Genomic DNA, 13625 nt, shown 5'->3' on the forward strand with positions numbered 1-13625 from the left:
TTGAAGAAGCAAATAGCGAAACTGAAAATTTATCAGAAATAGAAAAATACCACGTTACAAATATGGCACAATCAGCTGACCAATTTATTAGTACAGCGTCACGACTCATTCCTGAGTATGACGGAACTGCATCCAATCTACAAAGTTTCCTTGACGGTATCGAAATGGTCGATGAGTTAAAAGGAGAACATGAAAGATTGGCAGTTACTTTAATAAAAACTAAATTAAAAGGTACAGCTAGGCAAATAATAACCACCGAAAACTCGATATTAGCCATAATAAATACTTTAAAAACAAATATCAAAGGAGAATCGGTTGCAGTCTTAACTGCTAAATTAATGAATCTCCAACAGAAGAACAAAACTGCCAACCAATATACTAAAGAAGTTGAGCAATTAACTAAAGCAATTCAAGGTGCTTACATTTCGGATGGGATACCACCAAAAATAGCTATACAATATTCAACTAAGGCATCTGTAGATGCAATGGTTAAAAATTGTACACTTCCTGAAATCAAACTAATTATGAAGTCAGGCCAATTCAATAATTTGAACGATGCGGTACAAAAATTTGTAGAAAGCTGCACGGATGCTACTGGCCGGACAGACACTGTTCTATTTACACAGCGTCAAAATACAAATAATTATCGCGAAAACAATCGCGTGAATGGAAATTTTAGAGGTAGAGGATACTACCGAAATAATATTTACAATAGGCAGAGACAATACAATAACTCTAATCAATATGGAAATCAGCGAGGACGCGGAAATAACCGCAGGATCCAACATAATGTTAGAATAACTAGTACTAATAATGGTACTAACCAAAACAATATTGGTTCGGAAAACCTGAACCAGCCTCTGAGAGATTAAAACATAACACAATATATAGCTTAAACCTTAACCTGGGCGTGTTTGTTAATTTTTTTAACAATGCCACTAATAAATTACTAACTCTATTAGTAGATACAGGAGCAGACGTGTCTCTACTAAAAATCGCAAATGTAGATAAATATGAAGTAAATAAATTTGAGGTAACTACCCTCAGCGGTATAGGCCAAGGTTCGATCCAATCATTGGGTCTTACACAATTAGATCTTAGAATTGAAAATATTCTAGTAACACATAAATTTTATGCAGTACAAGATGATTTTCCTATACCATGCGATGGAATTATCGGCATGGACTTTCTAAGAGAATTTAATTGTAAACTCGATTTCATGCAAAATAAAGAATGGCTCGTTTTACGACCAAAATGTTTTCCACAGCATATTGCCATACCAATTAAAAACACTTGTGACAATGATTTTATCATGTTACCAGCAAGATCTCAAGTAATTAGGAGAGTATACCTCAGCGCAGAGCAGGAAGATTTATTGGTGCCAAACCAAGAATTACAACCTGGTGTGTTTATTGCAAACACTATAGTTCAAGGTAATAATGCGTTTATAAGGATACTCAACACGAATAGTTTAGTTACAGCTTTAAAAGCTAAAAATATAAAAACTGAAAAAATATCAAATTATGATATAATACAACCAAAAGATACTTCATACCATAGAACTAAAGAAATCATAAATAGATTATCCAAAAATTTTCCTAATAAATTTAGCGACAAGTTAACAACACTTTGTACAAATTACAGTGACATATTCGGTTTAGAAAATGAACAAATTTCTGTAAATAATTTCTACAAACAGCGTTTAAGGTTAAGCGATAAAACACCAAGCTACATAAAAAACTATCGAATACCACATACCCACAAAGCAGACGTCGAAAAACAAGCAAAGAAATTGGTAGATGATGACATAGTAGAACCATCAATGTCAAACTACAATAGTCCTTTGTTATTAGTACCCAAAAAGTCATTACCCGGTTCAAATGAGAAAAGATGGCGGTTAGTAGTGGACTACCGCCAAATAAATAAAAAATTGATTGCAGACAAATTTCCTCTTCCAAGAATAGAAGACATTCTTGATCAATTGGGAAGAGCTAAATATTTTTCATGCCTTGACCTAATGTCTGGATTCCATCAAATAGAGCTACACGAATCTTCAAGAGATATTACATCCTTCTCTACAGAAAATGGCTCTTATCGTTTTAAACGACTCCCGTATGGATTGAAAATTGCTCCAAATTCTTTTCAACGCATGATGACTCTTGCGTTTTCTGGTTTAACACCATCTCAAGCATTTTTATATATGGATGATTTAGTTGTACTCGGATGTTCTGAAAGACATATGTTTAAAAATTTGACAGATGTTTTTGAGCTATGTCGGAAGTACAATCTTAAACTACATCCTGACAAATGCACATTTTTTATGCATGAGGTTACGTATCTCGGTCATAAATGCACTAACAAAGGCATCCTTCCGGATGACAATAAATACACAGCAATCAGAGATTACCCAGTACCGACTGATGCTGATGGAGCACGACGATTTGTTGCTTTTTGTAACTATTATAGAAGATTCATAAAAAATTTTTCTGATTATTCTCGACACATAACGAGATTAACCAAAAAGAAAGTTCCATTTCAATGGACTCAAGATTGCCAAAAAGCGTTTGATTATCTAAAAAATGAACTTATGAATCCAACTATTTTACAGTATCCAGATTTTAAAAAACCATTCTGTATCACTACTGATGCAAGCAAGCATGCTTGTGGTGCAGTACTCAGCCAAGAGCATGATGGTAGACAACTTCCAGTCTCCTATGCTTCAAAGACTTTTACTCAAGGAGAAAGTAACAAGTCAACCATTGAACAAGAACTTACTGCAATTCATTGGGCTATAACACATTTTAGACCATATATATATGGTACACATTTCTTAATTAAGACTGACCATCGCCCATTAACCTACCTTTTCTCAATGAAAAACCCGAGTTCAAAATTAACTCGAATGAGATTAGATCTCGAAGAATACGATTTCACAGTGGAATATCTCAGAGGCAAAGAAAATTATATTGCTGATGCTCTATCGAGAATTACGATAGACGATTTTAAAGATATGAATGAAAAATCTATAAAGATTCTCAAAATGAGAACTAGATCAACCACCAAACAAAATAAAGAAATAAATACCCTCGACCAACAATTAAAGTACGAAAAGCCCCATATATACGAATTCATTAATAGTACTGACGTCAGAAAACAAATAAAATTGAAATTGACTTCTAACCACTGTTATTTAAAACGTGGAAATAAAATTATTGAAAAAATAATAATTGATGATCTGTTTGTCAATGGGAAAATTGACTTAGGACAATTATTCCCAAGGTTAGAGAAATTAACCTACAAACATCGCATCAACAAAGTACAAACGGCACCTAGTGAGAAAATTTTCGAATTTGTCTCAATAAATGAATTTAAGGCCAAGGGCAATAAATTATTGAAAAATTTAACAGTAGCGCTACTGCCAAAGGTGACCAAACTGGTTAAAGAGGAAGAAATAAGAAAAACTTTAAAAAATTACCATGATGACCCAGTGGAAGGTGGACACTGCGGAATAACAAAAACGTTACAAAAAATTAAAAGACATTTCTATTGGCCAAACATGACCAAAGATATATCAAGATATGTCAAATCATGTCAGAAATGTCAAAAATCTAAAATTAATAATCATACAAAAATACCAATGACAATAACTGATACGCCAACAGGCTCTTTTGACACAGTATTGGTAGATACCATTGGTCCATTACCTAAAACTGAGAATGGCAATGAGTATGCTGTCACACTTATATGTGATTTAACAAAATACTTAGTAACTATACCAATACCAAATAAAAGTGCAAATACTGTAGCTAAGGCAATTTTTGAAAATTTTATACTTTTGTACGGTCCAATGAAGACGTTCATTACGGACATGGGTACAGAGTACAAAAATTCTTTAATAACGGATATATGCAAATACTTAAAAATCAAAAATATAACATCAACAGCTCATCACCACCAAACACTCGGAACTGTAGAACGCAGTCACCGAACATTTAATGAATATGTACGTTCATACATATCAGTCGATAAAAACGACTGGGATATATGGTTGAAATACTTCACATATTGTTTCAATACAACACCATCAGTGGTGCATGGATATTGTCCATACGAGCTTATTTTTGGAAAAATTCCTAAAGGTTTCAATAAATTCAATACAATTAGTAACATAAGTCCATTATATAATATAGATGACTATAGTAAAGAAATTAAATATAGATTAGAAATAGCGCACACTAGAGCCAAAACAAGTCTAAATTAAGTCTAAATTAAAACAAAAGTTACTCTATGATAGAAATAGTGAACAATTAGAATTAAAAATAGGAGATAAAGTACTACTTAGGAATGAAGTAGGTCATAAGCTAGATAGTCAATACACGGGTCCCTATAGAATAGAAAGTATAGAAAACAATGGAAACATTGAAATAAGAAACAATAAAAATAAGAAACAATTAGTACATACTAATAGAATAAAATTGTACAATGAATAAGTTAAAATAAATGTAGTGATTACACAAATAAATATAACTAAACTAAATATAATTATATAAAACTATTGAAAATTAAAACTTTATTTAAGAAAGTAAGAATAATCCCGTTATGGCATTATTCTTTCCCAAAAAGGAGGTGTAACGTATATGCGTTAGTTATATTGGCAATGCATACAATTAATATAATAATAAGTGGTTCTATATTTAAATGTGCAGTGTATACAAAAATACAATAATTGTTTCCAAGCGCATTGCATTGTTTACAAACAAATGCACAATTCCACACAAGGAATTTGACACCACACATATCGGCGGCACTTTGCCTTCGATATAACCATATGCTTGCCAGGCATTGACCGCATATACAACAACATCAACAGTAAGCATACTCGATACAAGTGGAATCGAATACGCTTACTTAGCAATAAATTATTAAATATTAAAGTACTTACGCTGCGTCGTTTTGTACATAAATATAAATACATATTAATATAAATAATATTAAATACATATATAATCATAAAATATTTAGTAAATAAGAAAGTACATACGCTGCGTCGTTATGTACCTAGGTTAAGTTGAAAGTAAAAAACTAAATAAAAATCAGAACTAGAAGTGCACTCATAAGAAGCGCACTAGGTTCCAAACAGCAAAACTTCCTTGAGTTTTTAATAAATACAAATTAATGTTAGCTAAAGGATCGCCAAACAATATCGGCGTCTAAATATCCTTTACGAAACTAATCATCAGTAATTTGTATATTACACTATTACAAATGTCACAGTTATTAATGAATTTTTGTATTTCTATTTGTAGTGTTGGAGTGTAATAGTTTTGTTTTAATTCTGAAAATACTTCGTTAATTCCCCTATGGTTATTTTTGTTATGCTCATTTTCTATAATTTGTAACAATTTTCCTTTGTCTATTATGTCTTCTAAAATTAAATTAGTTTTTAGTATTTTTAAATTTTTATTTTTTGCAAAGTAGTTAATATATAATTTTTGGAATTTTAAATATATGTCTTTATCTTGGCAGTGCACTGCCGTTAATCCTTTATTTGGGAGTTTTTCCCTCATGTAATTTAATAAGGTTGTATCATCATTGTCTTTCAATGTGATTGTACTTCGTACTTTATCTTTAAATAATATTATATTTGTTATTCTGTTTGTTCTTCCTTTCCTAATTATGATTTGCTTTTTAAATAGATTTATAGGTTTTTCAGTAATTCTGATGAAATCCATACTGTCAGTTTCTGCACTGTGTACAGTTTGATTGTCATCGAAAAGCTCATTCAGATAAATTTCAATGTCATCTTTTCCATTGTTATTATCTTCGATATTTATTTTGCTCAGTCCATCTGCTATTACGTTTTCCTTGCCTTTTATGTAATTTATATCGAAATCGAATTCATTTAGTTTTATCTTCCATCTCTGCAATTTGCAATTAGGTTCCTTAAAGTTGTGAAGCCATACTAGAGGTCTGTGATCTGTTTTTATTTGGAATTTTCTTCCAAACAAGTACATTCTGAAGTACTTGGTTGCCCAAACTATAGCTAAGAGTTCTTTCTCTATAGTGCTATAATTCTTTTCATGATCGTTAAGTGTCCTACTAGCAAATGCTATTGCTTTATTTTATTGCATAAGCACAGCACCTAATGCATAATTGCTTGCATCTGTGGTTAGTGTAAATTGTTTATGGAAATTTGGTCTTATTAATATAGGATCTGATTTTAATAATGTTTTTAATTTATTGAAAGAGTCAATATAGTCTTGGTCTTTCATATTGATTTTGGGATTTTTTTTCAGGTATTTCACCATATGATGGGCTATTTTGGAGTAATCTTTTATAAATCTCCTATAGTACCCAGTAATTCCTAAGAAAGATTTGATCTGTTTGACCGTTTTAGGCAATGGAATCTTTTCTATTGCTTCTACTTTCTTTGGATTGGTCTTTATACCGTTTTCTGTTACAATATGTCCTAGAAATTCTGTTTCTTTTGCACAAAATGTGCATTTATCTATCTGTAATTTAAGATTTGCATTTCTTAATGCATTTAATATTTTTATAAGGGACTCAATATGTTCTTCTAAACTTGTGGAAAATATAAGTATGTCATCTAAATAAACTACACAAATTTTACCTATGTATATATTCTTTTAAGACTGAGTTCATTAGTCTTTGAAATGTTGCAGGTGCATTCTTTAATCCGAATAGCATCCTAAGAAATTCGTAATGTCCGTGCTTTGTAGAAAATGCTGTCTTCTGTACATCGTCAGGGTGCATTTCAATCTGATGAAATTCCTTGGCTAAGTCCAGTGTTGTAAAATAATGACAATTTCCTAATTTACTCAATAATTCATCCATGTGCGGTATGGGGAATCTGTCCTCCACTGTTATGCTATTTAACTTCCTGTAGTCGATAACTATCCGCCATTTTTGGATGTTAGAGTTGTCCAATTTCTTTGGTACTATCCAAATTGGACTGTTGTAAGGACTATTTGAATCCTTTATAATACCTCGTTGTAACATTTCGTTGATTTGTATATTTACTTCATCATTGTGTATTTCAGGGTATCTATACAATTTAGAATAAATAGGTATGTCGTTTTGTGTTGTTATTTTGTGCTTAATATCATTCGAAAATGTCAAACAATCATTTTCTTTGTAAAATATATCTTTATATTTGCCTACAGTTTTATATAAGATGTCTTTTTCGAATGGTTGCAAATTGTCTACTTTAATAAATGAGTTTATATTGTTTATATTTATTTGATTATTATTAATTTCGATTGGATTTTCATTATAAGCTGTATTGTTGTATTCCTCCTCTTCTTTGGATAAGAATATGGTTATAATTGCAGTATCGGTTATTAGTTGCCTATTACGTAAATCTATTTTAGCGTTTAAATCTTTTAAAATATTTATACCTATTATACCGTCGTAGTTTTTATTAAAATCGCATTCCAAAAATTCACATTTATAGTCTGGTAAGTTAAATTCTTTAAAAAGTGGGAATTTACAAAGGGTTTTTATGTTAATTAAATTATTCATTGCAGTTACATTTAAATTAATATTAAATTTCCATTTGGGTTGGCATAAATTTGGATTGATTATACTAAATTCTGCTCCTGTATCTATAATAAAATAGAGTGGTCTAATATGATTTTTTATTTTTATATAGGGAAGTTGTTTGAGGCATCTGCGTGAAAATCTTCCTCTGCGCTATTTATTTGAAATGGTGCTGCTAAGACTGTTCCAATGTCCATTGGTTGTGGTCCATTTGAGCGTCTTGTTTGGGTAGTAGAAGGGGAAGGTGTATAAAAACTTCTGTTACTTATATTACTTGTGTTAAGATTGTTAGTTTGTTGTCTTTGTCTAACGGGTGTGTTATTGTTATTAATATTATTGCTTGGTGTTCTATTAATATTGTTATTAAAATTATTGTTGTTATTATTTCTATAGTTATTATTATAGCCATTGTTATTATTATTTCTATACACAATGGATGAATTATTATTGTTATTACTTTGTCTAGTTTGTAGGTTATTATTATTGTTAATTCTGTTATTATTATTATTATGGTAGTTGTTATTCATGTTGCTAATAGGGTTTCTATTGTTATTATTATATCTTATATTTCTATTGTTATTGTTTTTTATATAGTTGTCACTAAAATTAGTATTTATTCTGTTATTGTTATTTCTACTTGGTGGGCCAAATTGTGTATAATTTTGGTGCCTAGCTTCTATAATAATTTTATAAGCTTCTTCTAAGTCTGTTGGATTTCGAGCAATTATAAGGGTTTTTGTTGGTTCTGGTAAATGGTTTTTAAATGTTTTTAAGGCAATTCTATTTATTTCACTTGTGTTGTATGTCCCATCATTATGTGTAAGGTTCCTATTATTTAATCTTGACACTAATTTATTTATCTGAAAGTAATAGTTTTCTATTGTTCCGTATAATGATAGAGTCTTCAAGCTACCCATAAGTTCATCACTGCTTCTTTGTTCGCCATAATGTTTTTTTAATATATTTCGTAGTTCCGACCATGTTGTTACGCGCTCTCTATGCAAGATGCTTCTTGTTTGTCCTGTACATTTATTTTTTAAAAATTCGAATGCTATTTTTTTATTATTTTCTGCTAAGCTATTAAGCAAGGGGATGAATGATTGTATTTGTTGAATGAAATCTGGTGATTGGTTCCTGTCCGTCCCGTCGAAATCGTTTACGTTTCGAATTAATTGGAGTACATTATTCAGGGTATCTAGAGCCATTTTACTAGTTTAGAATATTGTAATAATTTTTTGAAGAAATCAAAATGTAACAAAGTCAAGGAAATAATCAAGAATTTTAACAGATAAGGATACAATTCAGATTCAAAATCATTTGTTTATTATAATTACATTTATTTAATTTTGTTTTGATATTTAGAATAAAATATTATAGTAATAAAAGAAATAAAAAAAAATAAGATTTGTTGACTTCCCTTTTTGGTCCGTTTATTTTATTGTTGGCTGGTTGATTGTTGTTATTTGTTGCTGGCTCTGATATATTTTTTTTTTTTTTCTGGTTTGCTATTTTTTTGGCAGTCTTTGGTGGTGTGTGTATTGTTTTGGCACTTGTCACAATATTTTAGTTTTTCATAACCTTTTGATTTATTTATGAAATTTTTTATTGAGTTCATTTAGATGTTATAGTTCAACACTTAAAATTTTTATTTTTATTGTTTTTAGTGATTCTTTGGATACAATTGTTAATGTTTTTTAATAATACCCGTTTTTTTTCATATAAGCGATGGCTTTTTTGCCTTCTTCACTATTGTCATAATCGTTACCAAACTTACGCCATTCTTCGCGTTGTTTTTGTTCATAATCTTTTATAAATTTTGCACTATTTATTTTCTATGCTAGTCTCTCTGCTTCTTCGAACGCTTTTTTGTGAGAGTTTTGATGGTGTTTTAAATCTTTTTTGTGTTTAAAATCGTTTTCGCAAAACGCGCAAGGATTATGAATTTTTAAGTGAAGTTCACGTTCAGGGAAAAGGTTTCATTTCACTTTTGTCGTTTTTAATAAAAGAATTTCTTTGAGTTTCTTTTCACTTTTTCACTTATTATTTTATTGCAAAAATTATCCTTAAATTTTTGTATTTATTTTAGCAAAAATTTCTCAAATTTTTGCGTTTTATCCTCGTCGCCAGTAATGTTGTTGCACGCTTATGAAGTGAAAGAGAAAAAAAAACACACAAATTTTCGTTTTCACAATTTTATTTTTTAATTTTTAAAACATTGATTTTTTACAAATTTTATTTTTAAATTCTTGATTTTTCAAATTTTATTATTTTCACTATTTTCACAAATTCTATTTAAAATTTTGGTTTTTTAAAATTTTATTATTTTTACAATTTTTCACAAATTTTAATTTTTAAAATTTTGATTTTTTCAAAATTTTATTAATTTTCACAATTTTCACAATTCTACTTAAAATTTTGGTTTTTTCAAAATTTTATTATTTTTACAATTTTCACAAATTTTAATTTTTAAAATTTTGATTTTTCAAAATTTTATTATTTTTCACAATTTTCACAATTCTACTTGAAATTTTGGTTTTTTCAAAATTTTATTATTTTTACAATTTTCACAAATTTTAATTTTTAAAATTTTGATTTTTCAAAATTTTATTATTTTCCACAATTTTCACAATTCTACTTAAAATTTTTGATCTTTCAAAAATTTTATTATTTTCACAAGTTTTATTTTTAAAATTTTGATCTTTCAAAATTTTATTACTACGATTGAAATAACCGATGGAGAAGATTGAACTCTTTGACAAAATCTAACCTTAACAGGATTGATCTTAGGGTTTTATCACAGACAAATAATACACAGATTGCGAATGCAGAACAAAAAATTTACTCCCTTTGATTTCATGGTAGCCAGCTCGAGTAGCCAGCTAAAAGCACAATCAGCTTTGAATTGTAGAACACTTAAGACAAACCAAAGCTGTGTATAACACAATGATCTTAAGTGTTCGAAACACACGAAAGAGCTGTTGAACCCAGCGGGACTTTCAGCGCTGAGGGAATCGATTCCCTCAGCGCTGAATGGTAATGCCTAGCGCTGATTATTCAAATGAAACTCCTAATTACTTTAACACGTGCATGTCATTGCGGGCAAGCGCTGAATCGTTCGATTACCTTTTCAAATTTGTAATGCAACATTTCAGCGCTGACATGCTCGCTTACCTTTTCGAATTTGTAATGCAACATATAAGCGCTGACATGTTCGATTACTTTTTCGAATTTGTAATGCAACATATCAGGGCTGACATGTTAGCTTACCTTTTCGAATTTGTAATGCAACATATCAGCGCTGACATGTTCGCTTACCTTTTAAATTTTACCTATGCTATTGATTTTTAAATAAAATACTATAAATTTTTTTGGATAAATTATATTTTATATTTATGTTTTATACAATTAAAATATTAATATTTACATAAAAAAATATAACATACTGTTACTAAAACCTTGAAGAGATTTCCAGACTCAACTCGATCACTTGTTCCGGCTTACCATCTGTACTTAAAGCATCTGTAAATACAAAAGTATGTTATTGTATACGCTAAAATTAATTATGTACAATATACCATACCAAAAAGTGCTGCTGTCACATTCTCTAACGCTCTTAAGGACTTCTTGCCTTGGGTACCATTCTCCAAATTTCCACGAAATCTTTCGCGTAATTGGTTGTTTTTTAATAACGCGTCTCATTGATGCAGTCTATAAATAACGTAATAGATGAAAAGAAATATATGAATTAGTAAAATTGTTACATGTGAATATATTAATAAGTTGAAATTGAAAGTAAGAAACATATATAATTTAACTTACAACTAATACAACGGCAGTGATTTCTTCATTAAATTGAATTAAATCCTCCTCAGTTTGAATTGTAAAATTTTCCAATTGAAACAGCTGACTACCTTTTACCCCTTGCTTTAGAATGACTGCATTCGCAGCACATTGGTCAATTAATCGTTCTTGACGCAGTAGCATCTACATAATACAAAACAAAAATTTCAATTATCATTTTAAATATATTTACTTAATTTTGCATATACTTACAGTGAGTTTATGTGAAATTACAAATTATATTTTATTTATATTTTTGTTTTTTATTTGATTTTAAAAATTAAAAATTGTTCACTGTTCGCACTTCACTAAAATCAAAAGCAGACTAAATGTATACAATGTAGGCAAAACAAGAAATTCTTAATACTCCTTTGCTTTTCTTCTTCATTCTTTTATATTTTCAACCCCGAAATTGCCTATGTCGAACACAAATGTCGAAAACAAAGAAAAATAAAAACGAAGAGCTATTACCTCCTCGCTTACTTTTTCAGCGCTGGCATAATGGTGCCGCTGGAATGTGCGTATGAGAAGGTGTGTGATATAGTATAGAAATTGTTGTTATATTTTCTATTCATATTGCTAGTTTGGGTGCTTGTGTGATTTATATGTTGACAATTTTCTGTTTTGCGAACTTATGCTTCCATAGTTTTGCTGCATCAAGACGAAAGGGCAATCAGTGAAGTGCAATTTTTTGTTTCTATATTTACAAAATTTGGTTTCTTTTGGTTTAAGAGGAAATAGAGAGGAAAGGGCGTTCAATAGTAGTTAAACACGAAGAAGCGTTCTTTAGTGTTGAATGGACACATAAACACACAAATTCAAAGAAATATTCTTTGCTTTTTGTATACATTTTTTCTAAAATATATGTTTGACTTTGTGTGCATGCAATGCACAACTTTTTCCAAATTATTATAAATTTGATTTTTGATGAAATTTTTTACTAGTCTCATATATTTTGATATGAGTTTTGCCTATTATGAGGTGAGTAAACACCGGCAGTAGCCGAACTATAGTTGTTGTTAGTGCAAATGGTATTAATAAGTATGGCAGTGAAGATAGTACTATGACCTGTACTAGCCATGATAACATGAAGTATGTTAATAAACACCATGTTGTTAAATATCTATTTATGTTTTATATATTAATATACAATTAATTAAATACACGTTCAGCCAAGAGTACGATGCACAGCAACTACCAGTCGCTTTCGCATCAAAAACTTTCACTAAGGGAGAAAGTAATAAATCTGCTAAAGAACAAGAGTTAACAGCAATTCATTGGGCAATCAACTACTTTAGACCGTACATATACGGAACACATTTCTTAGTTAAATCAGACCATAGACCACTTTCTTATCTGTTTTCAATGAAAAATCCTAATTCCAGGCTAACAAGAATGCGACTTGATTTAGAGGAATACGATTTCACAGTGGAGTTTCTCAGGTGGAAACAAAATACAGTAGCCGATGCTTTGTCTCGGATAACTATAAATGAATTGAAAGACCAAAATCACACAAATACAGCTATACTGAAAGTTACAACGGGAGCTGAAACAAGGAAGAATACGCAAAAAGTCTGCGCAGACACAAATTTAATAAGACCGAGACATCAAAATAATGATAAGCCCAAAGTTTATGAAGTCGTTAGTAGTAACGACGGTAAAAAATGTGTAAAATTAAAATTATCATCCCACAATTGTTTCTTGAAGCATGGGAAAAGAATTTTAAAACACATATATGTTAATGATTTAATCACTAATGGAAATTTAGATCTAGATCTGCTATTCCAAAGGCTTGATCAACAAGCCGGTGAATTAAAAATCAAACAATTACAAATGGCATCTTGCGAAAAGATTTTTAAATCTGTATCGCTAAATTCTTTTAAAGAAACACCACACCATCGTTAGCACATGGATACTGTCCTTACGAACTCCTGTATGGACGTATTCCAAGGAAATTCTATGATTTCAATAGTAGTAATATGTAACCACTATACAATATAGAAGAATATGCTAAAGAAAGCAAATACAGATTAGAAGTAGTTTATGAAAGAGCAAGAAAAATGCTCGATATATCAAAATTAAAAAATAAACTTAGGTATGATAATAATTTACATAGTTTTCAATAAGTAATAGGAGATAAGGTTTTATTAAAAAACGAAGTAGCTCATAAATTAGAAAATAAATATATAGGTCTATATTTAGTTAAATATATGGAAATAGGTAAT

The sequence above is a fragment of the Teleopsis dalmanni genome, chromosome 1 (genome assembly GCF_002237135.1).
Source record: "Teleopsis dalmanni isolate 2A chromosome 1, ASM223713v2, whole genome shotgun sequence".
NCBI classification, from domain to species: domain Eukaryota; kingdom Metazoa; phylum Arthropoda; class Insecta; order Diptera; family Diopsidae; genus Teleopsis; species Teleopsis dalmanni.